The following is a 27,321-nucleotide window of genomic DNA, read 5'->3' as shown; positions in this document are numbered from 1 at the left end:
CAGCAGGTCAGGCAGCATCCAAGGAGCAGGAGAATCGACGTTTCGGGCATGAGCCCTTCTTAAGGTGAGGGGAGGAGAAATGAGGAAATTGGTGAAGTCCACATTGATGCCATGGGGATGAAGGGTCCTGAGGAGGAAGATGAGCATTCTTTCTCCAGGCGTCAAGTGGTAAGGGACTGGTGATAGAGGAGTCCCAGGACTTGCATGTCCTTGGCATAGTGGGAGGGGGAGTTGAAATGTTTGGCCACGGAGCGGTGGGGTTGATGGGTGCGGTATCCCTGAGGTGATCGCTACTCTCTTACCACCCGAAGCCTTGCAGGAAGAACGCCTCATCTTCCGCCTCGGGACCCTTCAACCCGATGGCATCAATGTGGACCACCAATTTCCTCATTTCCCCTCCCCCCACCTTACCCCAGTTCCAACCTTCCAGCTCAGCACTGTCCTCACGACCTCCCACCTGTCAATCTTCCTTCCCACCTATTTGCCACCCTCCTCTCTGACCTATCACGTTGAGCCCCCACCTCCAGCCACCTGTTGCACTCTCAGCTATGTTCTCCCCAGCCCCACCTCCCTCCCATTTATCCCTCCACTCCTGAAGCTCCCAGCCTCATTCCTGATAAAGGGCTTTTGCCCGAAACGTTGATTTTCCTGCTCCTTGGATGCTGCCTGACCCGCTGTGCTTTTCCAGCATCACTCTAATCTTGACTCTAAATTCCAGCATCTGCAGTACCCACTTTCACCTAACACTGGTAAGAGCTTACCACAGACTTAAAAAGATGCCCAAGAGGGTGGAAAGGAGGTGAAAGGCTCAGGTGTTTCCACTGTGATAAAGTTGGACACGTAAAGTCACAGTGCTGATCGTTAAAGAAAGGCACTGTGGGAAAAGATGTGTTAGAAGAAGCTCAGCCAGTGGCATTAGTGAAGGTAGTAAAGGAGACCCCAAGAAGAGTCAAGGAGCTTCAGGAGAGTGCACAGCCTAAGCAGGGGCTGGGTATGGAGTTAGTACCTGCTCTCTACAAAGAATTCGCCTCTGTGGGTAAAGTTTACTCAGAAAGAACAGTAGGAGAAGGACAAAGAGTTATAATTCTGAGAGATACAGGATCTAACCAGTCTTTGATAGTAAGAGATGAGCGAATATGCACTCTTTCAGATCTGTTACCCGAGAGTGTGGTAATTTGTGGTATAGATGGACAGAAATTTAAGATCAGGTTGGACTGGGGAAGTAACAGTGGGAGTGATTGACAGAGTGTCAGTTCCAGGAATTCAGTTTGTTCTTGGGAATGATTTGGCAGGATCCAAGGTGAGAATGACAGCCCTTGTTGTGAAGAAGCCCAAGGAAGACCAAGGAACTGAAGAGTTAAAACAGAAATATCCTGGTATTTTCCCAGAGTGTGTGGTAACCAGATCCCACTATCATTAGTCAAAGATGAAGCAAAAAGTAAAGAAAAAGATGAAAGAGTTGAGGTTTAGTTAGTGGGCACCCTGTTTGACATAATGGTGCAGGAAAAACCTGAACAGACAGAGGGTCAGACCAAAGTGATTAGTCCTGAAAGGCTAAGAGACTTACAACAGCAAGACAAGACAATAAAAGATATATATGTGGGTGCGTACTCCAAAAAGGAGGCAGAGAATATTCCGGAGGGTTATTATCTGAAAAAAATCCTAAGGCGTAAAAGGAGACCATGGCAGGTTAGTGCAGAGGAGAAATGGGCCGAAGTGCACCAGGTTGTGTTGCCAGTAGCATACAGACAGGAAGTGTTATGGGTAGCACATGAACTACCTGTAGGAGGTCACCTAGGGGTCCGAAAGACTCAGGCTAAGGTACAAGATTTTTTATGGCACGGAGGAATGCACAAGGATGTGGTTAATTTTTGCCGAATGTGTCAAACATGCCAAATGGTAGATAAGCCACATGCGGTAATAAAACCAGCACCTTTGTTGCTAATTCCCACATTTGAAGAACCTTTCATGCAGGTTATAATTGATTGTGTAGGTCCCCACCCGAGAACTAAAAGTAGGAACCAGTACTTGTTAACCATAATGGATGTGTTTATCAGATTTCTGGAGGCAATTCCATTACGGAGTATCAAGGCAAAAAAGGTGGTAGAGGAGTTAATAGCATCGGTCATGGAAGGTTGACCTCACGGAACGCAAAGATGAAGGCCATCGAGGCATTTCCATGACTAAACTCGAAGAAAGTGGCGCTTCGATTCTTAGGACTCAGCAGATTCTATCGGAAGTTTGTTCCAGACTTCAGCAGTGTTGTGGCACCATTGAGCGATTTGCTGAAGAAGAATACAAAGTTTTGGTGGACAGAACAATGCCATGAGGCATTTGACCATTTGAAATCAATATTAACCACCAAACCAATTTTAGCGACACCAAACTTTTCAAAACCTTTTAAAGTCCCCAACAGTGCGAGTGACATAGGAATTGGAGCTGTACTGCACAGGAAGATGAGGATGGGATTGAACTGCCAGTTGGTTACTTTTTGAAGACGATCAACATCCACCAGAGGAAATACTCCATGATCAAAAACGAACTATTGAGTTTGGTACTGGCCTTACAATGTGTTGGAGACAGTTGTGTACATGGATCACAATCTGCTTACATTCTTAGAACACTTTAAAGACAAGAATATGAGACTATTTCATTGGAGTCTTATGTTACAGACTTTTAATTTAAAAATCATACATTTTGTGGGGTCGTAAGAATGTAATCACAGGTGCACTATTGCTGATTTAACTGATAAAATTCAGATGAGATTTATATATATATATATGTATACACAGGTATATGGGAAGAAGTTAAGGTGAACTTATATTAAAGTTACCTGTATGTTAAGGTAAAGACATTTAACAAACAGAAAAAAATGAAGCCATCTTTTCATTTTGATGGTTCATTTTTTCTTAAGGGGGGGTGTTGTGAAGATGTGGGTGTACAGTACCTTTAAGAAAATTAAAAGCTAGCAGACAGCACTAAGTATTCTAAATAAGATACAATGTAACCTTTTGGTCCAGTAGCTGGTTGCCTGGTGACAAAGAAAAACAAATTTGAATTAGGCCAATCGGTTTAAATTATACCCAATAAGAATACTAAACTCCAATCAAGTTTGAATTTTGTATATTGACAATATTAAAAACCAATGTCACAATCTAATACTTTGGAGGTATAAGACTGGGGAAACGTGAACAGTTGTGAGAGAAAGGCCAAGTCTCCAATATCTGGAGACTGCCCGGAAATTTAGTTCTCTTAAAGGTACCTTTATTGAGCAGAGACTTGTGGAACAGAAATCCCTAAGAAGAAGAAAATCTACAGAGGAGGATACCAAGAGAAGATTCAACAGCTGGCTGGTTTTGAAATTTGAATTTTGGTAAATCTAAATTGGGAGTTTTATCAGACTAGTATTATAGAAGGGAAAATAAACGATAGGTTAGAGGAAGGAGTTGTAAATAGTTGTTAGTTAATTATTCTTTGTTAGACTTTAAAAAATAAAATTGTTACTTTTTACTTTAACTAGTTCTTGGTCTCTTGAATTTTCACAGATTACTGCACGGGTTAAATCTTTTCTGCATTGCTGGTTTAAGTTTAACAGAGGGGTTTTCCCCATAGCATAACAGCATTGATAGAAGACTTTGGGATTTCCCTTAGCTGCCAGTAATAGAGGTCTTCATCACAGAAAAGGTACCTTCAGCCTATCGCGTCTACACCGATCAAAAACAATTAACTATTCTAATCCAATTTTCCAATACTTGATCGATTACCTTCTATGCCTTAGCATCACGTGTACATCTAAATACTTCTCAAATATTATAAGGATTTCTGCCTCTACCATCCTTACAGGCAGTGAGTTCTGGATTCCCAACACCCTCTGAGTGAAAAAAAATTTCCTCACATCCCCTTTAAATCTCCTGCCTCCTGTACCTTAAATCTATGCCCAGGTTGTTGATCCCGCCACAAATATTTTGCCCATATACCTGTCTATGCCCCTCATAACTTTATGTAGCTCAATCCTTTATCAGAATTCCTCCTTGATTCTTTCTTCTTTTTTATCTTTGTTCTGAATCTTCTTGCTTGGTTCTCAACTTTATGTACTATCCAGCACCTGTCATAAGCACACTTGTTTCCATCAGGCGGGGATACTAAGACCTGTGGGCACAGCATGTCGGCCCATCAAGTCCACTCCACCATTCAATCATGGCCGATGGGCATTTCAACGCCACTTACCTGCAGTCTCTCCGTATCCATTAATTCCTTGAGAGATTGAGAACTAATCAATCACTGCCTCGAAGACTTTTAACATCCCGGACTCCACTGTGTTCCCGGCAATGAATTCCACAGGCCCACTACTCTCTGGCTGAAGAAATGTCTCCTCATTTCCGTTTTAAATTGACCCCCTCCAATTCTAAGGCTGTGCCCCCGGGTCCTAGTATCCCCGCCTGAGGAAACAAATTCCCAGCATCCACCCTTTCTAAGCCATGGACTGACATATACTGCTCTGTGAAGTTCTCTTGAATACAATCCAGGAACACTTATCCCTTTCTGCCCCTTACACAACCACTATCCCAGTTGATATTCAATAATTAAAATCCCAAAATATAACTATTCTATGATGTTTACACTTCTCCATAATTTCTTTGCAGGCTTTCTTCCTCTGTATCTTCCCCACTAGTTGATGCTCGATAGATTATACTGAGCAGTGCAACTGCACACTTATTTTGTAGCTGGGGCCATATCAATTCAGTCCTTGAATCTTCTGAAACATCCTCTTCATCCAATGCTGTATTGGTCTCCTTATCAAACACACCACCCCTCCTCCTTTCTATCTTTTCTGAATATCTCAGAGCCAGTAATGTTTAACACTCAGGCATGGTCTCTCTTCAGACAGGCCATGGTTATCGTCACAACAATTGTCAATGGCAGCCAAAAATGGTTGCGCCCAGGGCACTTTCCTGAGGAACTATCGAAAAAATTTAAAAGATTATCCTGAGGAACTCCTGCAGTGATGTCCATGGACTGAGATGTTTTACTGTCAATAACTAGAACTATCTTTTTGGTCTAGGTATCATTTGAACCAGTGGAGAGTTCTCCTGCTGATCCCCATTGACTCCTGTTTCTCTAGGACTACTTTTCACCATATTTTGATCAAATGCAAGCTATTATCAAGGGCAGTCATACCCACCTCCCAGCTTTGGAGTTCAGCTCTGTTATCTATGTTTAAATCAAGACCAAGGTCAGGAGCTGCATGGGCCAAACAGAACCCAAGCAAAGCATATTTGAGCTGATTAATACTGAATAAGTACCATTTGATAACATTATTGACAACCTCTTTCATCATTTTGTAGTTAATTGACAGTAGACTATTGGGGTGGTAATTGCCCAGGTTGGATTTGTCCTGCTTTTTGTGGACAGGACACCATTAAGCAATATTTCACCTTGCCTGACAGATGCCAGTGTTGTAACACCAGATAGTTAGTTCTTGAGCGCATGTTTCAGGGAATTCATTCATTGGACTAGTAATCTAGTCAATTTTCAGGGAAAATGGTTTCAAGTGCCACCATGGCAGATGGTGAAATTTTAATTCAATAAAATTCAGGAATTAAAAGTTGGCCTAGAGGCAATTATATAGCCATTGTTGATTGTCATTTAAAAAATCTTGTTCACTAATGTCTTTCGGGAAGTAATATACCATCCTTACTTGGTCTGGTCTACTTGTGACTCCAGACCTATAGTGATTTACATAGATTATTTGGAGTTGGGGACCACATGTAGTGTGTCAAAGTTTGTGGATAACACTAAGATGAGTGGTAGGAGAAAGTGTGCAGAGGACTGTGAAACTTTGCAGAAGGGCATAGATAGTCAAAGTGAGTGGGCAAAGGTCTGGCAGATGGAGTACACTTAATAAATATGAAATCATCCAGTTTGGTAGGAATGACAGTAAAAAGCACTATTATTTGAAACGTAAAATATTGCAGCATGCTGCTGTTCAGAGGGACCTGGGTGTCCTTGTGCATGAACCACAGAAGTTTGGTCTGCAGGTGCAACAGATCATTAAGAAGGCAAATAGAATGTTGTCCTTTATTGCTAAAGGGATTGCATTTAAAAACAGGGAGGTTATGTTGCAGGTGTATAGGGTGCTGGTGAGGCCACACCTTGGAGGACTGTGTGCAGTTTTAGTCTCCTTACTTCAGAAAGGATGACCAGGCATTAGATGGGTGCAGAAGAGGTACACGAGGTTGATTCTGGAGTTGAGAGGATTGGCTTATGAGGAGAGACTGAGTAGACTGGGGGATTACATTCATTGGAATTTAGAAGAATGAGGGGTCATCTTACAGAAACATAAAATTATGAAGAGAATAGATAATATAGAAGTAAAGAGGATGTTTCCACTGGTTGGTGAAAGTAGAGGGCTTAGCCTCAAAATTAGGGGGAGCAGATGTAGGATTGAATTGAGAAGGAACATCTTCACTTAGAGGCTTGTGAATCTACGGATTTCCCTGCTCCGTGAAGTAGTTGGGGCTTCCTCATTGAATGTTTTTAAAGCTAAGATAGATAATTTTTTGACCAATAAAGGAATTAAGGGTTATGGTGAGAGGGTGGGTAAGTGGAGCTGAGGCCACGAAAAGATCAGCCAAGATCTTATTGAATGGTGGAGCAGGCTCAAAAGGCCAGATGACCTATTTCTGCTCCTATAGTTCTCAATTACCCTCTCGGCAATTTGGAATGGGCAATAAATGCTGCTAAGTCAGTCCTCATTCCATGAGCAAATAAAAAAATCCATTGCCTACAACATCATATCCAGTGTCCTCAGCTGTTTTTGCTACCATGTAGAGCGAATTGAATTGGCTGAAGACACCATCTGCGATGTGGGGACCACGGGAGAGTCTGAAATAGATTATGCACTCTTTACTGCTGACTGAAGAAGGACGCAAATGTTTCTGAACTTATGTTCTGAGCTCCTGCATCTTCGAGGATGTGCGCATTTGTGGAGCCTCCTCCAGAAACTAGTTATTTAATTGTCCAGCACCTATCTGGCAGGACTGCAGATCTTAGATCTGATAAAGAATGAAGGGGCTCTGTCTCGCTGCATGTGGCTCAAGGGGGTCCCTCTATCTGACATTTCCCCACTCTCTACAATGCCTCTTCTGCACTCTAATCCACACAGTGCTCTGGCCTCCAGAAGCTACCAATTTTAATTAATTGGACTTCATCTCCTTTCAAATACATATGCCCCCACACAAGGCAGCTTATTTTTGATCCTGGCAGATCCACCCCCTCCCTCCTTCTCTGTTTTTCTGACTTCCGCATCATCTACCATCTGGTAATAAAAATCTGTAACTGCTTTAAATAGAGTTTATCAACTTCTACATATGATAAGAATCTCAACTATGACTCATTTACATGTTCTCGATCTTTTCACTTCTTTGCCTTGACAGCTAGTATAAGATGTTAAAGTTTCAAGCCCATGATGTTCTATCCTGCTTGACTGTTTTTAGAAATAGTAAGTTTAAAAAAAACTTGCATTTATTGCCTTTCACAGCCTTCCACTGTCCTAAAGCACTTGAAAGTGACTTAGGTTCTTTTGATGTGAACCACTGATGTAATGTAGGAAGCTCAAAGGCCAATCTGCACTTAGCAAACTCCCACAGATAATCTATATTTATAATGTTAGTTCAGAGATAAACATTAATCAGGATGCAAGAAATTACTTCACTGCTCTTCTTTGGGATCTTTCATGGCCATCTGAAAGAGCAGGCAGGGCCTTTGTTTAACATTTTATCCAAAAAGTGGTACCAATGACATTGCAGTACTCTTTCAGAACTGCATTTGAATATCAATTTAAATTTGGTGCTCAAGTTCTGGAGTGGGACGTAAACTAACAGTTACAACTTGGCACCTATTATAAAGGGATATTCCAAGAGTCACACTGGATCTTGAACATTAACTCTGTTTTTCTCTCTCCACAGATGCTGCCAGCCCTACTGAGTTTCTCCAGCATTTTCTACTTTTATGTCAGATTTCCAGCACACATGGTATTTTGCTTTTATACCCATTATAAAGTGTATGTGCCTGACAACTTGCTGGATGTAATGCAAATACATTTTTTTCAGAATGAGTTGAAGATTCCATTGGAGATAAAACTGTGATATTATAAACTTCAGAACATTAATAACTGTTTGTGGATTGAAAGAATCAACAAAGATAAACTGTTACACACAAAGGGATCAGCAATACTTTGTCTGGAGTAAGCTATTAAGGGGCAAGGGTAAACATATAGGAATTGAAAGCTATCAGTCATGTCTGGGAAAAGGAAGTGTTGAAGCTACATGAATAAAACTGTTTTGAATCTACTTGATAACTGGCTGCATTATGCCACATGGACAACTGATTACCATGCAGAAGAATTTAAAGAGTTAATCGTAGGAAAGCCATACCTCCAAACAGACAGTTAAGGCCAAATGTAACAAGGAACAAGGAAGTACTTTGATAAGAAGGCAAAATAGAGACTTGGAAATTTTTGGATTAAAGAATCTATAAGATCATCAATAATAATCTGAAGGATGAAAAGCTGTATAAGAAGCCAACACTGTTCAACAGCAGAACTTTGAAGGACAACACTGCAAAAGAATCAAACTCTCGACATCAGAGACAAATACTGTTGATTGTAATCGTAGCCAAATTCCACAATTAATCGGTTAACAACCAAGTTGAGTTGTGAGGCTTAATTGGCTCAGTTGAGAGATCTTATTTTGGTTACTACATGCAACAAAGTTTAAATCATTGTTTTAGTACTTGATTGTCTGCGAGATTTCTTAATAAGTATCTGAATTAAAGGTAGCTTGTGGTGATACACCCACAACAAAACAGTAACATTAATCAGTGGAAATTGCCCAGGAATGTCCACAGAAAGCAGGACAAATCAAATCTGGCCAAATACCCTCCATCAGTCCACTTTAAGTCATCAGCAAAGTACTGGAAATCTCATCAACAATACTATTAGGTGACACTCAGCAAAAACTTGCTGATTGACGCTGGGTGTAGAAACAGCTTGAAGGGCTGTCTGCTCCTGGTTTTTATGTTTTGCCACTGCTGCCCTTCCCACACATGTTCACTTTCCCAGTTTGCTTCACAGTGGTGCTGACTTACTGAACACTTGTCCAAGTTTGTTTCAGTAATGTTGAGCAGCAGTATACTCCTCCCAGTCTGCAAGACCACCTAGCATCCAGAAATTCCAGAGCTGAACAGTTACTGTGAAGGAGACTTACGAATAGAAAATTCCTCCAGAGAAGCTAACATCACTAACAGATCAAGACACAAAAAAGCCATTAATAATAAGGGATTTGAGCCTTTAAAGAAACAATGAGAACAATAACAGGCTGCTAGCAGTTAAGGAGAAACTCTCAATCAAGTTCCTGTGGAAAAAAAACTGATTATCAAATACCAAAACAGATATTTATCACTAAAATGCATGGACAGAAGAGCTTTGTATGTAGCTGAGAAACTATGGTGAAGAGCACAGTTAAGTCTTCTGAGCATGAATTCATAAGTTTCTAAACCACTTGGTAACAAAGTTAACAGCAGCAGCAAGTTAGATACTTCTGTACACATCTAAAGAACATAGAATGGAGAGGATGAAAAATATAAGAATAACAATCAATATTGCAATTTCAAGTAGGAGAGCCTAACAGTGAAGTTAGTGAAATCTTTATTACTTCAATAATGAATTCAAAAGTTTATTTGGTAAATATGGCTTTAATTATTCATTTTATTCAATCACGGAATGTGGACATCACTGGCTCAGTCAGCATTTATTGCTCATCCCAAGTTGCCATTGAGAAGGCGGTCATGAGCTGCCTTCTTGAACCGCTGCATGTCTTGTCGGTAGACCCACAATGCTGTTACAGAGGGAATTCCAGGATTTTGTCCCAGTGACAGTGAAGAAATGATGATATATTTCCAGATTGACACAGTGAATGTCTTGGAGTGGAGCTTGCAGGTAGTAGTGTTCCCACATGTCTACTGCTCCTGTCTTTCTAAATGATAGTGATAGTGGGTTTGCAAGGTGTTGTCTCAGAGCCTTGGTGAATTTCTAGAGTGCATCTTTTAGATGGCATACTGTTGCTGCTGAGTTTTGCCAATGAAGAGAGTGGATGTTTGTGAGTTCCAATTAAGCAGGCTGCTTTGTTCTGGATGGTTGAGTCTTGAGTGTCGTTGGGATTGCACTCATGCAGGCAAAGGGGGAGTATTTAATTACACTTCTGATAACTATCTTGTAGATGGTGGACAGGCTTTGGGGAGTCAGGAACTGAGTTGCCTATTTCTGAATTCCTTTGACTGGCCTGGACTTATTCTGGCTAGTGCAGTGGAGTTTCTGGTCAATGGTAACCCCAAGGATGTTAATAGTGGAAGATTCAGTGATAGTAGTGCCATTGAATGTCAAGTTGCAATAGTTAGATTGTCTTTTATTAGAGATGGTCATTGTCTGGCAGTTGTGTGGTGCAAATGTTACTTGCCACTTATCAGCCCGGATATTGTCCAGGTGTACTTGAACATGGATTGCTTCAGAATCCAAGGCATTGCAAATGGTACTGAACATTGTACGATCCATGGTGAACATCCCACCTCTGACTTTACGATGAACAGAAGATAATTGATGAAGTAGCTAAAAGTTGTTGAACCTAGGACACTACCCTGAGGAACTCCTGCAGATGTCCTGGACCTTAGATGTCTGACCTCCAACAACTACAACCATCTTTTTATGGTCAGGTCTGACTCCAGTTAGCAGAGTGTTTTTCCCCTGATTTCTATTGACTCAAGTTTTGCATCAGTCTTCACTGTAAGATACAAGGACCATTCCAAAAACAGCTGTAAATCAGGAAATGGAAGGGATTGAGAAGTCAAGAAAATTATATGCACCATTGAAGTGGTTCTGAACAAATGGTAAGATCTGCAGACTCACAAGACCCTGAACCTGATAGACTTCACTCTGGTCTTAAAAGTGGGTAGTGAGATAGTTGATGCAATAGATATAATTTTTCAAAAATTCTTAAATCCAGGAAGATTCCATTAGATTGGAAAAGAATAAATGTTTGCTATTACAATTGGTTCTGCTATAATGCGCACTTCTTCAATGTGAAATAGATACAACACAATTGAAGTATTTAGTCCATTATTTGTTTATCTTACTTGAATCAGCTATAACATGATTCTGGTCCCATTGATTTAAATGGTGCTGCTATTATGCTATTTTCGTTTAATGCGGGTTTGCACGCGAGCAGAGCAATCGCATTATACCAGAACAGACTATGTTTATTTAAATAATTTTTCAAATAGGCAGGGAGATAGAAAGCTGGAAACTACAGGCTGGTGAGCTTAATGTCTGTTATAGGGCAGGTGTTAGAAGCTATTCTTGTGAGCATTGTTGACTCTCACTAAGTGGACTCTTACTAAAATTCAAAGTTATTAGGCAGAGTCAACATATTTTTCTGAATAAATTTAATTAATTTATTGGATGTTTTTGAGGAATTAGCTTGTAGATAAAGTGGAACTAGTACTCGGATTTCCAGAAGGCATTTTTAAGGGTTGAATTAGTTCCAGTTAATTATGAGTTAAATGTTCAGTCATGTTATAACAGTAATCGGGATTGTCTGACAGGCCACCAACAAGTATCAGAGCTGCACTATCAGCAGGTAGAGCTGGTAAATGAATAGATAGTGCCTATGAAAGACTATGGGACAACAATTGATAATATGAGACATTCATATTGTAAGTAATTCTATACAGCTTGAAGATGTTTTGCAACCCACCAGGATGAGTTTACACTTCACGGTGTTAAGGCTGCCTCTCAATATGCATGTATGAAATAACGATTGTAACTTGATTTCCTAAGCCCTTGGTGATTTGTTGAGTTGTTTGATGTCATATTTGATAGGTGCCATAACTAGGTTCATTGCAGAAAATAAGAACTCTTGATATGTGGGGCAACATATTGGCATGGATAGACGATTGACTAACAGAAAACAGAGAAATCATAAATTGGTTATTTTCTGGTTGGCAAGATGTAACAAGAAGAATGCCGCATCCAGCGGCTTAAACTTTTTACAATTTCTATAATTGACTTGGATGTAACTTCCAGGGATGGTTGCTAAATTTACTCGGATAGAAACCAGGAATGTGATACAAGCAAATCAACCATAATGATTGAATATTGGAGCAGACTTGAGGAGACTAGAGACCTACCTCTGCTTCTAATTCGCATATTTGTCCAGACATCTGCACGCTTGTAGGAAAGAGGAGTTAAAAGATTCAGTCCTATCACCTTTGCTTCATTCAGCCAAATTGTTGTTCTCTGGTTCTCAACTCTTCCACCGATGAGAACAATTTATACATTTGTGTTGTCTAGATATGTCATGAGTCTGCTCATCATCAGGATGAAATATTTTTGCTATGATCTGAAGTGCACTAACTGGAAGGACACTGGAACAAGATGGCTATCTCAGAGGAATTGAATAAGCATTTGAAGGGGAAGAATTGCAGGACCAGAGAGTGACACTTCTTAAATTACTCTTGAAAAGAGCTGCCATGGGCTCAACATTCCATGTGGCCTCCTCCTGTGCCTGTCATTCTTTTTATTTTAAATATATACTTTATTCGCATAGTACAAAATAATTTAGTATAGACTTTACAGAAAATGCAGTGAGATTTTGGTATTCTTCAATAGAACTTCAAAAGTTTCCTTTTAAACTATTTCCATTCCCATTAAGGCAACAAAGGTATCTCAAACATAACAGACCCTCGTTATGTTTCATAGAAAGATCTTAGATAGCATCTTTCCCCATTACGCCTTGGAATATGTCAGTTTGCAACACTTGGTTCAGGTATACTGTTTGCACTGGAAGACCAACAAGTTTTGCGCAGACCATAGACAGTCTTTCACTGAATTAATGATCTTCCATATGCAGTTGACATTTGTCTTAGTGTGCCTCCTGGGGAACAGCCACAAGAGCAGAGAATTCTGCACCATGGAGCTACTTGTGACAAACTCAATTAAAACCACTACATCTCCCTCAACATATTTTTTGGTAAAGGCACATTCTGGAAGGTTCTGTGTGGTGGTCTCTTCACCATTGCACCCATCTTGATGGCAGTGTGCAGTGAAACAGAAAGTCCGAGCATGCATGAAGGATCATGCCTGAAGTTACATCTTGGTGCTTGTTGGAAAATTTGGCCATGAGGCATTTTGCCAAATGACTTTGACAGTCTGCTCAGGGAACTACACAACATGTTCGACCCTCTCCTTTCCCCACAGGGCCTTGAGGATATTATGTGCTGACCACTGGCTGATGGATTTGAAGTCACATTTCCTTTGCAAATTTTTCCAAGAAGGATAGGTGATACAAGATGGTTCAACTTCTTGGAGTGTTCCATAGCAACAAGGCCAGATCCATCCTACACAATATTGGTGACAGGTAGAACTTCAGCACATTGTGACGTGATGTATGAAACCCAGTCTATGCACAGCTTGATACAGCCGTACACAAAGGTGGCCATCAAGGTGAAGGCAATGTTGGATACATTCATTTCCCCTCCCCCCCCTTATCCACACCCCTGCGGAGATTGTACATTTTTGGACTCCAAATGAAGGATGAAAGATGGCTCGGGTGATCACTGAGCTGCAATATCAAGCAACAGGCCAGATTTGCGCTATGTGCAGCAACACAAAGATTGCCTCACATCTGATAACCAGTTTTCTTTTATTCATAATGGAGAGGGAGCAGTGCTGTCACTTGGCCAGTTTCTGCCTCACCATGGTGATACATTCCTCCCAGGTTTTAGTGTATGCCCTCCAAATCATATTCCCAACACTTTCAGGTAATCTGAGCTGACAGTGAAGGGATAAAGGATTGGTTGGCTCAGTTGCCAAAGCTTCATTCATTCCTCGATTTACCTTGGTTCCCAAGGCAAGTTTCAAATGGTTGCAAATGCTTATACTTCTGACAGCAGATCGGAGCAGAAAATAGTTATGTGATCCATGTGCAAAGTGGCCATTCTCTGCAGGCTTCTACTGCCCAGAACAGTCCCCCCTCTCAGGATTACATCCTTCCTGATGGACTCAGCAGAATGTTCTATGCAACACACAAACAAGGCAACAGAGGGTAGCCCTGCCTGACTCCAAATCTGATCAAGAAACTTTCTGATTCCCACCCAACGATTGAGATGGCACTAGTGATGTTGGTGCAGTCAGATCCAATTGCAAATTCCACCATCAAAGCCCACTTTAGGGAGCATGTCCTTCTTGTAGGTGTGTGATATCTATTGAAGGCCTTCCCCTTGTCCATGCTGATGAAGTAGGTGTTCAATCCCCTGTCCTGAATGTAGGCAAGTGTATTCCTGAGTAGTACAAATCAGAGATTTTCCTGCCCAATACAGTGCAGACTTCCTCCTGTGCTTATAACTTTTTTTATATAAATGCCAAAAATATGCTTTATTCATAAATCACATCCAAAAGAACACACAAAGGTTCTAATGAATTTGGCATAGTCTTTGCAGAGAGAAAAACATTGAAAATCAAAACATTGGAATTTTGACATTTCTCAGTTGCAAAAGAGCATTTTCCACTTATACGGGAAACTATTTACGTTCATTTTGAGGCACGAGAGGATCAGACAATTGAATGGACCCGCGTCATACTTCATCAGAAAAATACTAATTGGGTTGCCTCATCCCCACTCTCTGCAAATGGATCATCAGTTCCTGATCCATAGGCCACCATCAGTGAAGATTGGGGACAGTGTTTCATGACTAAAATTCAATACTGGAACACCCCCCCCTCCACCCCCGCCCTCCCTAGGGTGTGTACTCAGCCCTTACTGTACTCACTGTATACCCATGACTGTGTCACCAAATACCAGACTAATGCCATTTACAAGTTCGCTGATGACACCACCATAATCGGTCACATCTCAGATGGCAATGAAACAGACTACAGACGGGAGGTGGAAGCCATGGAAAAATGGCGCACTGAGAACAACCTAGCTCTCAATGCTGGCAAAACCAAGGAACTCATTATTGACTTTCAGCAGGATGTTACTCATGCTCCCCTACACATCAACGGCGAAGAGGTGGAACGAATGGAGAGTGTCAAGCTCTTTGGAGTGGTCATCAACAACACTTGGACTCTTCATGTTGATGCACTGGTTACAAAGGCCCAACAATGTCTCTTCTTCCTCAGGCAGCTGAGAACATTTGACATGATGGCGAATACCCTTGCCAACATTTATAGGTGCGCCATCAAGAACATCCTATCTGGATGTATCAACACCTGGTATGGCAACTGTACCCCCATTCAAGATCGGAAATGGTTATAGAGAGTGGTGAACTTGGCCTGGACAATCACAAAGTCCAACCTCCCATCTATAGAATCCATCTACCAGGCCCGCTGTCAAGAAAAAGTCGCCAGCATTCTGAAATATCCATCCCACCCTGGCAATGTTTTTCTACAATGTCTACCATTGGGGAGAAGGTACATAAACCTGAACACATGCACTAGCCAGTTTTGCAACAGTCTCTAACCTACAATTGTTAGAATACTGAATGGACTCAAAAACTCCTAACATTCGTCAGTACCTGTGTTTTTATTTTTGCTGCTGTTGACCCATTATTTACTATCTATGCTACTTAACTATGTGATCTGCCTGTATTGCTTGCAAGACAAAGGTTTTCACTGTGCCTCAGTACATATGACAATAAATTCAATTCAATTTTCCTACTGCTCCTAGGGCCTGCAGCTGCTCAAGCCTTAGCTCCTCTCTCAGCACCTTGTTCTGGACCTTGGAATGCACCAGTCTGCAACACTTGGTAAAGGCCAATTCCTTATGCTGGAGTCAACAAGTTTTGGGGAGAAAGTGAGGTCTGCAGACGCTGGAGATCAAAGCTGAAACTTTATTGCTGGAACAGCACAGCAGGTCAGGCAGCATCTAGGGAACAGAAGATTCGACAAGTTTTGGGCTGACCAAAGAGTGTCTTTCACCAAAGGAAAGCATCACTCTCCAGACCTCCTTTGCAGAGGCACACACCTCAAGGAGATATCTCTTCACCACTACACACATTCCCAGCACAATGAGCAACTGCACTCAAGAGACCAGATGTGCCTGAAGGATCTGACAGGCAGTGCCCTGCACACCACCAGCCAAACTGCATCTTGGTGCTTTTAGTGAGTTCTGGTGACATTTTCTAATCAGCCTGTTCAGAGATGTAATGACATACCTTTGGAGCAGGTGGGACTTGAAGCCAGATCTCCTGGCTCAGATGACAGGACACTACTACTGCATCATAAAAGTCATTCTGCCAAAAGACTTTGACAATCTGTCAAATCCCCTTGCTTTTACAATTCTTAAATTTGTCCATCCATTTGAAGTCCCTCATCCCAGCACCATTAGAGATGTGTAGGTTAGGGGCAATAGTCAGGGGTAAATGTAGGGGAATGGGTCTGGGTGGGTTACTCTTCGGAGGGTAGGTGTGGACTTGTTGGGCCGAATAGCCTGGTTCCACACTGTAGGGATTCTATGATTCTGATAAATGTGCCCTTGCTGGAGTATATTTTTGAACCCGAAATGGAAATCTCCTTCAAACTGTGAAGAAGCAAGATGAATAAGGCTCAGATTAAATCTGAGCAGTTCACTGTGGAAAGACTGTGACTGGGCAGGGCTGGTCAAGAGGAAATGCCTTACCCGCCAGGAAGCGGTGTTCGCTCTGGAGCCGCTCGGGATCGCCGTTGGACGGCGGTTGGCTCACGCGCCGCACACAATACGCCCCGCTCATTTCTTTCATCCTCCCCCTCCCGCGACAAAATCCCCTTAGACCCCCTCCTGCCCCGCCCGCCTCGTCTCGGAGACTCGCCTGCTGGTGGACCGACTACGCACGCGCACTATTCCCCCCCCCCCCGATCTTCGGGTTTGTCCGCCGGCCGCGCGCGCGTGTGCGCGCACGCTCGTACTGTCCCTCCCCATCCCTCTCCTCTCTGGTTGCTTCGGTATCGGTCGGAGGCAGGGAAGGCCGGTCGTCGGAAGTCGTGTTATTGGACAACAGACCTCCACTCCTCACCCGTGCCCCCCCCCCTCGCAGGGGACAGGCACATTAAAAGATTATCCCGGACCCGAACAGTGTGTCGATGGAGCCGCTCTGCCGCTGAAGGGGGAAAAGAGTCGGGAAACCGGGAGAAGGGTTGAATATTCCAGTGGGGGAAAAATCCACCGCCATCAGTGGTGAGTGAGACAGGGGCATTGGGGGATACACTTGCCCCTTCCCTGCCCTCCAACAAGCTCCATTTCCAGACTGATCCCCATTGATATTTATTTAAGCTTGTTTGGGGATTAACTCCCCCTGAGATTGTTTTCCCCGGGCCGCTCCGGTTGTACTTTATTTTGGAAGAGGGGGAGGAAGGGTTGGGTTGGGTTGGGTTGTTGAAGGCTCTAGGCTTGGAAAAAGGCCGTGATTCTCTGGATCTCTTTCCCTCCACCACCCCAGCCAGGACTTCTCTGGAGTTTATTTTCGTGTTTAGAAGAGGTCCGCGTTTTCTCCCTCCGCTGGCAAGCCGGGGTTTGGCTCCACTTTGCAGAGTTTGTGAGACCTTGTTGGTTTAATTCTTCAGTTTCCAGCCACACCTACGAAAGCTGGATCAGTATCTGGAGTCCGCTGAGACACCAACTCCTCGATCAAGTTTTTTTTTAAAAAAGCAAATATCTTTCTCGTCACTTGTTTCTTCTGCGAACTCTTGTTTTCGCTTTTGGATAGTTTAGAAAGGGATCTTACTCGAAAATCAAGTGAAATAAGCCAAGCGTGTAACTCTCTCTCAAATGGGACTGTTTTGTTCGAAAGAAAGAGTTGTGACAGGCTTTGTCAAGCCGAAGTTTTTGTGATCACTGCAAAGTTTGATTTTCGGTAAAGTCTTAATTATGGTATTAAAAAGGAAGCAACGTGCTAACAATTTGAAATAAAGTGAAAATATATAGTAAGTTGTCCAGCGTCCAAAAACTTATTGTGGTGAGTCCTAAAAGCTTTGAGGAAGGGGCCCAAATCAAATGTCATCTTTTATTTTCTGTTTTTTTTTCTATAGTTTGTGACTGGTTTTCCACTTGGTTCCCTTAATTTGACACACGTGCTTTATTTTAAAACGATAGTATTCTTTAGAAGTTTAAACACAAGCTCGTTTCTCACCTTGCTCCATAGTCATCTGGGACTTTTTAAATGGAGGGGGAGCTTAAGCCTTGGAATGACTTTGTAGTTTATTAGAATGGTCTTCCAGCAAGTTGCTTTTAAAGTTTGGGAATATCAGTGAAATGCCAGAGAGCTGTTGAGTTATTTACTGTACTTTGTAATTATTTAAGACTTTGTATAGAGTTGCAATACAACTAGGCTGGTCATTGGATGTAGGCTTATGGGTGAGATAGTTAGCATTTCTCATTTGACACATTGCACTATGCTGTCTGTTGAGTAAGAAGGTTACCTCAGAGTACAATGGGATCTTGATCAGACGGGCCAATGGGTTGAGAAGTGGCAGGTGGAGTTTAATTTAGATAAATACGAGGTGCTAGGTTAGTGAAGATGGTGTGTGGTATGCTTTCCTTTATTGGTCAGAGTATTGAGACTAGAAGTTGGAGATCATGTTGCGGATGTACAGGACATTGGTTAGGCCACTTTTGGAATATTGCATGCAATTCTGGACTCCTTCCTATCGGAAGGATGTTGTGAAATTTGAAAGGGTTCAGAAAAGATTTACAAGGATGTTGCCAGGGTTGGACGATTTGAGCTATAGGGAGAGGTTGAATATGCTGGGAAAAAGTGAGGACTGCAGATGCTGAAGATCAGAGTCTAGATTAGAGTGGTGCTGGAAAAGCACAGCAGGTCAGGCAGCATCCGAGGAGCAGGACAAACGACGTTCTTGATGAAGGGCTTTTGCCTGAAACGTCGATTTTCCTGCTCCTCGGATGCTGCCTGACCTGTGCTTTTCCAGCACCACTCTAATCTTGAATAGGCTGGGTCTGTTTTCTCTGGAATGTCGGAAGTTGAGGGGTGACCTTATAGAGATTTATAAAATCATGAGGAGCATGGATAGGGTAAACACAGTCTTTTCTCTGGTGTGGGAAAGTCCAGGACGAGAGGCCATAGGTTTCGGGTGAGAGGGGAAAGATATAAAAGAGGCCTAAGGGGCAACTTTTTCCCGGAGAGGGTGGTACGCGTATGGAATAAGTTGCCAGAGGAAGTGGTGGAGGCTAGTACAATTGTAACATTTAAAAGGCATCTGGATTGGTATGTGAATAGGAAGGGTTTGGAGGGAAATGGGCCAAGTGCTGGCAGGTGGAATTAGAGTGGGTTGGGAATGTGTGGTCGGTATGGACAAGTTGGATCAAAGGATCTGTTTCCATGCTGTACACCTCATGACTCTATATAATTGTAACAAATATTGAGGGCACTCTTTGATGATCTTTAAACATTGAGAAGGGGACTTTATTCATTCTGATAAGTCTTTAATTGAAGGTATTTGTGCATAAAGTAGCAAGGTTTCTCCACAAATGCTGATGTGGAAGATCATGCAACTTCATAGATGAAGTTGTTCCCTATGTGCAAAAATATTGTGATAAATTTGTGGCTGTTTTGAACAACTAACTTCGCTTCTCAAAGTTGTCAGCTATGGCTCAGTTGACAAGCCTGTTCTATCTGAATTCAAGGGCTCTGCATTTCAGTAACACTTGACTACTTGAGTGCAACAAAACTGTCAGTGCTATGCAGTACCTAAGCGAGTATTGTGCCATCAGAGATGCCATGTTTCAAGTGCAATGTTAAATCGAGGCTTGCCTTCCCTTTCTCGTGGATGTAAAAGACCCCTAGGTTCAATTTTGAAGAAGAGAATAAGGGTTAACATCAACATCACAAAAAAAATCTGCTTATTGTGTTGTTTGTTGGATTTTGCTCTGTGCAAAGTATTTGTTGTACTTTCTACATTACTGCAATTGATAATTCAGAAATGATACATTGCCTATAAGGCATTCTGAGACATGCTGGGATCATGAAAGATGTACAGCAAAGGCAAGCTTTTTAAAAATACAAACTAATTAAAGAATGTCCTTTTTTTATATCTAAGTTCTGTTACATATGTGATGGTCCATTCAGATCAGTGAACAAGACTCTGGTGCAGGAACAGATTTTAGATAACGTCATGTTTACATGTGCTATAATGTGGTGACAGTTCAGAGTGTCAAGTCTAGAAGTAACAAAGATAGAAATGAGTATCAACAGCAAATGAGCTGTAACAAGTGCAAAGTCAGGTGATATGTTAGTGGAAATAGGTGATCTTAGTGATGACGTAGATATGGGGTCAGCAGTGCTCGTGATGACGTAGATATGGGGTCGGCAGTGCATCATGGGGTCAAATGTGACACTGAGGTTGCGAAAGATTGGCTTAATCTCCCTGTTTAGAGACCAAAAAACCACAGATGCTGGAATCCAAGATAGACAAGCAGGAGGCTGGAAGAACACAGCAAGCCAGGCAGCATCAGGAGGTGGAGAAGTCAATGATTCAGGATGTAACCCTTCTTCAGGACCCTGTTAGGGTTACGCCCTAAACATAGTCTTCTCCACCTCCTGATGCTGCCTGGTTTGCTATGTTCTTCCAGTCTCCTGCTTCTTTACCTTAACCTCCCTCTTGAAAGCGAGAAAAGAAATTAATATTAGTCAGGCAATGAGTTGGGAAGTTGATGGTATTAAAGGCAGATAAATCCCCAGGGCCTAATGAACTTCATCCCAGACTAAAGGGCCCTAGAAGTAACAGGTATGCTTGTGGCCATCATCCAAAATTCTAAAGACTCTGGATCAGTTCCTATGAATTGGAGGGTAGCTGATATAACTCCATTATGTAAGAAAGAAGGCAGGGAGAAGACAAATTATGAACTGGTTAGTTGACAATGGTAGTGGGGAGAAGGCAATTTTAAAAGATGTAATACGGGGAAAATGCGGGATGGACTGAGGGTTTGTTTCCTTGTGGTACAACTCTATGACTATGACTCTCTAAGTGGAGTTGAAATGTCCATCAGCCACGATTAAATGGCAGGGTGGACTCAATGGGCCGAATGGCTTTCCTTCTACTCCTATGTTTTATGGTCTTATGGAGTAACAGAGCACTGAGAAGATAGTGTCAAGATAGAACAGAATCAGCATGGATTTACAAAAGGGAAGCCTTACTTGAGAGATCTGTTGTTTGGGGATGTAACGCACAGAGTGGATAAAGTAGAGTGAGTTGATGTGGTTTACTTGGAATTTGAGAAGGTTTTCAATAAGGTCCCACATAAGAGGTTAGCAAAATTAAATTGCTTGGGTTGGAGGTGGTGTACTGAAATAGATTGAGAACTAGTTGGCAGACAGGAAACAGTAAGAATGATGGGTCTTTTACCAAGTGACAGGGTACGACAGGGGTCAGTGTTGGGACCCCAGCTATTCACAATGTTTATTAATGATTTAGATGAAAGTACTGAATGTAATACCTCCAAGTTTGTAAATGACAAATCTGAGTGGGAGGGTATGTTTGAGAATGTCGTGAAGTTGTGGGCAGATACATGGAAGATACATATAATGTGGAGAAATATGAGGTTTTCAACTTCTGTAGCAAAAGCAGGCATGCACATTGTTATCTGAATGGTAATACACCTTCATTGGGGAAACTAATGGCAGTAAAGCAGAAAAATCCCTAGGGCCTGATGAGCTTCAACCCAGACGACTATCAGCTCCTAGAAGTAACAAATGAACTGGTGGTCATCATCCAAAATTCAATAGACTCTGAATCAGTTACTTTAGCTTCCCTCAAATCCATAGTAACTCATTTTATTTAAGTAGTGAGGCAGAGAGAAAGCAACAAATTATAGACCAGTTAGTTTGTAGGATTTAAAGGATCAAATAGGAACCGAGTAGTGTGTTGAATGATCAACCATATTGAATGGTGGACCAGGCTCAAAGGGCAAATGACCTACTTTTGCTCCTATATTCTCTGTATCTATCAGATGTTGGAGTCGGTAACTGAGGAATGGAAAATGTCGTGTGGACTGTAAGCCAAGATTTCAGACTTTCCATTAGCTAATAGGAGAAATTTCTAGTTGTCCAGTACAGGATATCGATAACCAATCTGATGGTTTGTCAACAGTGGAGGACCCAAGTCAGTGATGGGGTCGAGCTGAACGTTGACTGCAAATGATTTTGGATGATGTCACTAATAGGGAGCATGTTAGTTCCTTGGTAGATAGTGGAGGTCTTCCTCTAATTAGATGAATATGGAACCAAGTGAGTGCAATCCCACCCAGCGATCATTTAGTCAACCGCGTCAAAGACTGTAGACAGGACGAGGACAGAAAATTTACCATTGTCTCAGAATGCCATCCCCGCCAAGTGTTTAGTACTATGGCACAGGTGGAAACCTGATTGGAGGAATATAAACATGGAGTCACAGAAAGACATGCATGAATTTGGGAGGCTACAGCATGTTCAAGGACTGTGGAGAGGAAAAGGTGTTAACGATAGTGTCAGTTTGCTAGGATGGTGGAGTTCATGTTGACTTTTTTTGAGTAGAAGGCTATTGAATGTTATAATGAAATGATCAGAGAGGGCCTTGTCTGTAATTGAAGCAATGAGACAAACAAGACCACAATAGATAACAATATCAGAGGCAATCTCCGAATATCTGTTGAGTTTTCTTCAAGGGAGAGATTTAGGGAGGCTAAAACGGCAGTGTACTCATTGGAATGAGATCATTAAAGTTTTCATCATTGCCACGGCCTCCTGCTGTCTCTATAATCTCTCTGCCTTTCCACCACTCTATTTTACATTCTTCCTTTAAGGCACTCTTTTAAAATGTAAATCTTTGACCAAGCTTTTGGTCCTCGAATCTAAAAATGGCTTTGTGTGATACCTTGTTTTATAATTATCCTGTGAAGTGCTTGTTTGACATTGTGTCTTTCTATGTCTCTATCTATGTATGTTTGTGAGTTGATATCAATATCAAGAAAGGGCAGCATGGTGGTTCAGTGGTTTGCTGCCTCACAGCACCAGGGTCCCAGGTTTGATTCCAGCCTCGGGTGACTGTCTGTGTGGGTTTCCTCTGGTTTCCTCCCACAGTCCAAAGATGTGCAGGTCAGGTGAATTGGCCATGCTAAAATTGCCCATCGTGTTAGGTGCATTAGTCAGAGGGAAATGCGTCTGGGTGGGTTAGTCTCCGGAGGGTCGGTGTAGACTGGTTGGGCCGAAGGGACTGTTTCCACACTGTAGGGAATCTAACCTAAAAAAGAAATCTAACATAAATTACTGAATTGTTTATTGGAGTCCTTCAGGATATCAGCCTTTTCGGTATCTTGAAGAAAATAATTGGTATTGATAATATGGAGTCCACACTGTGGGATGATGGATTACGCCACATCTGTTAAAAGTATGCACCTATTTTAATTTGCTGTACAATGGGCTGTAAACACAATCTGCACCTCAAGTGAAGTTGTGAATTTAATTTCATAGAGAAGCAGATGATGCAATGAGTTTGCTTACATATGTTGCAAGTTGACAGTTTTTAAAAATATTATTATAAGAGGCTTAATTTGGTGTGAAGGTGAAAGTAGCTTGTCATTCAATCAAAAATTAAATGATAGTATTGCACTTGGGTTATAGTAGCAATCATAAAATATTTTGTTTATCAAGCAGTTTAAAACTTTGATTTAAGGAGATTAATTCTTGACATTACTTGATTACTCCCATTTTTGAGCCCAGAAATACATTTTGGGATTATGTTTACTATTTTAAGTTACATATGGGATCCAGCAAGTGAGAAAGGTAGTGTTGTTAAGATGATATGTGGGAGCTAAAGTAATGCCCATGCAGAACAAACCATGCGTGATGATAAGAAACAGGTGGTCTTGCAAAAAGAATATGTATGAATTTGGCTTCATGATAAAAGGCATAACATTGCCAACTCATTAAATAGCAACTGTGCTGCAGTGAGGGAGCTGAATGTGAGCAAGAATGGGAGGAGGAGGAATTGGCCCTGGAAAAGATGCCCATACCCAAATGCACCTTGACAATAAGGACCAGCCAGTGACTTCATCTTGAGAAGCATGCATTACTATGGTTGTTGAAAAGCTTCAGAACTTTTGCGAGAAATGCAAAGCATACGTATGCCCGTAAGTGGGCTTGATCAATTCTTGAGTCCTGTAGATTTTAAAGCAATTGCTAGTTGGTGTAGCCACTTTATTTGAGAGAAAGGTCTAGTGTTGCGCCAGAGGAACAGAATCCGTCTGAGATGATCAATTAATCTTGATGCCAAAATGATCATTTTCTAGTGATTCTTCAGGCAGTGGCAAAAACACAAACACCCATTATGATACACCCACAACAGAGACTAAATGATCAAGAATGTGTGCCCAGCAACTGATCAGTGCAGTGGAAGAGGTTCAAAAGCAGTACTAATGAAACCCACAGAAAGGAGGAACAGATTTCTCGCCCCACCCTGTGTGACAGAGTGAAAGTAAGGCATATAATAATTTTCAAACATAAAACCTCCAAGAATCAAGTTCCCTGAATGAATCTTTGTGCAAATCCTTGACAGCATTTGGATAGCATCAAGTTGTGGATCAATAAGATGTGGAAGAAATGGCCTTCTGGCATACACAAAACACACAGCGTATTAGTGTGTGATATGTTCAGCTCCCATGTAACCAATAAGACCATGAGGCTTCATGAGCCCAAGTTGTACTATACCAGAGTCCAGTGTAAGTAGTTCAGCCTTTGGATGTGTGTCATTCAAGGAGCATTTTCACTTTGAATTAAATAACTAATGGGAAAGTTTGTAGTATCAAATCTTGAATTGTACAAATCTGAAGTTAGTGTTAATTTATGTAACTGTGCAGTTAAACTTTTTTTATAATATATTTTTACTAAGAAAAAGTAGATTTTTAAATATTACGACAAATACAAAACAATGCAATTCAAAACAGTACAAAAATAGTACAAAACTAAACCCAAATAATAAAAAAATTCCCCAACCCACCCTCCTATACGAATGTATAAACATATATAGAGAAGTATAAAATTTAAAAAAAAACCTAAACTAGCTATTTAACTAACTAAATAAATACCTAACAACAAACAAATAAATAGTAATAACTCAGCCCAGCCAAACAAAACACTCATACATTCACAACTACTCCTCCCTGGATATTGGACTTATGAAACACAATCGTTACGGCTATATAAAAGCCCTTGTTAGTGTGGCAGATAAATCTGTGTCCAGGTATTTCAAAAAGGGTTGCCATGTCTTGTAAAAATTCTCAGTTTTGTGGTGTACCATATTTGTGAGAAAGTCCAGGGGAATATGCTCCATAACAATCTTCCGCCAACCCGACAGGCCTGTGGGGGGTTTTCTGATATCCAACCTAGCAAGATATTCTTCCTTGCGCAGGACGTAAGAATATTGAAAAGTTTTTATTCTTATGCGAGTCTGCAGTAAATACAATGGGTAGGCCCAAAAGGAGAGAAATAGGTTCCTTCTCCACCCTTACACCTAAAATCCTCTCCATTGCACCCACCATAGCGCTCCTATGAAGCCTGTCACACGACCAAAGACAATGGATAAGAGTACCCGTACAGACCTTGCACTTAGGACATGCTGAAGATACCCCGGTTTAAATTTTGACAAACAGTTTGGGGCTCAGTGGACCCTGTGGAGAATCTTCAATTTAAATTTAAAGCATGGGTCCTATTGCAAATTGATATCTTCCTTGCATTCTCCCAAATATCCTCCCATGTCTCTGAAGAAACTTCAAAACCCAGCTCTTTCCCACATCTTGCAGAGTCGATTAGACTCATCTGAGGTGGCACCCCCCAATTGGTGATATAGAGTACTGACAGAGAGTGTACTATTAGCCCTTAGTACCGCTCTTTCTATGTCAGATTTGTAGAGATCAGTCAAAAGTGTGGTCTTTTTTTGAATAAAATCCCTAACTTGAAAAAAATCGAAAGAGGTCTCTATTAGGTAATTCGTACTTCCGTACTAACTGATCGAAGGACATCATTACATCTCCCTCAGATAAATCACCCATGTTAGATATACCCCTAGCTGCAGTTAAACTATTTTAAACTATACACTAAATATAGATGAGACCAGCATTCACTTATATTTAACATTAATAGTTGGAAAACTATTCTTAAAAATAATTTGAAGTATTCTTTTCCTGGTGCTCTCCTCAAGTATTTATTAAAGATTAGGTTTTAAAATTCTGAAACAATGGTAAAATAATGTGGATACTGAAAATCTGAAGTACAGGTAAACAAGATGCTGCTTAACCTTCTTGTGTGATTTCATGCAACATTCTGACTGAAATTTTGGAGCTGAGTAGTTTTTCTACTGTCTTTTTCCAGGCATTGAAAGCCTTATCCATTTCATCAGTTTCCCAATGCTATGTTCCTCTGTTGTTCTGCTGTAACCATTTACACCCTCTCAGCCCTTCTTTCATTTGCGACCAGAAAGGAATGGAGATATACCATTCCTAATGAAGGCCTTATGCCTGAAATGTCGACTTTCCTGCCCTTCAGATGCTCCTGTTATGCTGTGCTTTTCCAGCATCTGCAGTTCTCACTTTCTCCTAATGCAGATATATATCCAAGTCAGGATGAAGAGTGGCTTGGAGGGGTACTCGTAAGTAGTGGTGTTTCCATGTGTCTGTTGTCTTTGCCTTTTAGACAATAGACAATAGGTGCAGGAGTAGGCCATTCTGCCCTTCGAGCCTGCACCACCATTCATTATAATCATGGCTGATCATCCTCAATCAGTATCCTGTTCCTGCCTTATCTACATAACCCCTGATTCCACTATCCTTGAGAGCTCTATACAACTCTTTCTTAAATGAATCCAGAGACTGGGCCTCCACTGCCTTCTGGGGCAGAGCATTCCACACACCCACCACTCCCTGGGTGAAGAAGTTTCTCCTCATCTCTGTCCTAAATGGCCTACCCCTTATTTTTAAACTGTGTCTTCTGGTTCGGGACTCCCCCCCTTAGCGGAAACATGTTTCCTGTCTCCAGGGTGTCCAATCCTTTAATAATCTTATACGTCTCAATCAGATCCCCTCTCAGTCTTCTAAACTTGAGGGTATACAAGCCCAGTCGTTCCAATCTTTCAACATAAGATGGTTCCGCCATTCCAGGAATTGACCTCGTGAACCTACGCTGCACTTCCTCAATAGCCAGAATGTCTTTCCTCAAATTTGGAGACCAGAACTGCACACAATATTCCAGGTG

General features: G+C 41.6%; 1 protein-coding gene across 2 annotated transcripts in view; it reads left to right on the top strand.

Annotated features, from left to right (window-relative positions):
- Nucleotides 1-16,833: 16,833 nt before the first annotated feature.
- cyfip1 (cytoplasmic FMR1 interacting protein 1) overlaps nt 16,834-27,321 on the top strand; it is a 189,334-nt gene continuing 178,846 nt past the window's right edge. Inside the window, exon 1 of one of the 2 annotated variants that reach the window (XM_043692305.1) lies at nt 16,834-17,264. The gene's annotated coding sequence lies outside the window, so the exon portion shown is untranslated. The remainder of the gene's footprint in view (nt 17,265-27,321) is intronic. The other variant, XM_043692304.1, reaches the window with a different exon arrangement.

This window comes from Chiloscyllium plagiosum, chromosome 6, assembly GCF_004010195.1.
Source record: "Chiloscyllium plagiosum isolate BGI_BamShark_2017 chromosome 6, ASM401019v2, whole genome shotgun sequence".
Classification (NCBI taxonomy): domain Eukaryota; kingdom Metazoa; phylum Chordata; class Chondrichthyes; order Orectolobiformes; family Hemiscylliidae; genus Chiloscyllium; species Chiloscyllium plagiosum.
This window is presented reverse-complemented; position numbering and strand designations above follow the sequence as displayed.